Here is a 968-nt window from a genome sequence, read left to right as displayed (position 1 = left end):
AATATTAAAATGTTCTGGTCTGTTAATCACAGGGAGTGATTAGAAGGGTGGGAGACACTTGATTGTCTGACACCTGTTTCTCCTGACCAGTACAGAAATTCTGTATTGATGGGACCAAAAGGAAGTCAAGATAATATTTTGTGTATTTATGAGAGACCATTTAATGGGTCAATACCATACACTTTGCTGGTTAGGCGTCTATCCCTATAGACACGTATGGAATAATTAATAATTATTATCTTCGTGGCCTGGTGATGAATTGATAGCCAACAAAACAGAGATATGAAGGAAGAAAAAGTGGTGATGCTGCTGTTGGTATCACTTTTCTCATAGAGAGAAAATAATTCATACTCTACAAAACCGGGTATTCTCAGGAAGTCTCCTCTCCCGATACTGACCCAGCCCAACGCTGTTTGGCTTCCAAGATCGGACGAGATCGGGCATTAGCAGCATGGTATGATAGTAGAGGAGAATATGTGATTTTTATACCAATGAGAGTGCACCTATATAAGAATTTTAGAGACACATAGATATGCAAGAAGAGAAAAGTATAACATGTGGATCTACTTTCCACGTTAGACATGGCTCAGCGGACACCACTTCAGTGGCGCCGTGTGCCCTGATTCGTGAATGAGAGTCCACGGAAAAATAGTGAAAGTCAGAAAGGAATTTTGCGAAAAACTATATATTTTTTAGGATATTATATACTGATATTAACAGATACAAAGAGATATAGGGGAATAGTATCAACCATTGGGCTAATCCTAAATGATATATAAATCATACGTGATCATATCTGGAGACACTAAGTATAACCATATAACCGTTGCTCAGGATTGGAAAATAGGCACAACCCAAACAAAGGAACAATACTTCTCTGACAAGTTATGTGTAGATATTAGGTACAGACCAGAAGGATAGACAATGGGTAACAGAGAAAATGAAAATGGCAATGTTATCCCTTTATG

At 38.1% G+C, this 968-nt stretch overlaps 1 pseudogene; it reads right to left on the bottom strand.

Annotated features, from left to right (window-relative positions):
- Nucleotides 1-349: 349 nt before the first annotated feature.
- On the bottom strand, nt 350-468 carry LOC135052078 (5S ribosomal RNA; annotated as a pseudogene).
- Between the last annotated feature and the right edge of the window lie 500 nt (nt 469-968).

This window comes from Pseudophryne corroboree, chromosome 2 (genome assembly GCF_028390025.1).
Source record: "Pseudophryne corroboree isolate aPseCor3 chromosome 2, aPseCor3.hap2, whole genome shotgun sequence".
Lineage (NCBI taxonomy): Eukaryota > Metazoa > Chordata > Amphibia > Anura > Myobatrachidae > Pseudophryne > Pseudophryne corroboree.
Note: the sequence above shows the minus strand (reverse complement) of the source record. Positions and strands in the feature narration are given on the sequence as shown.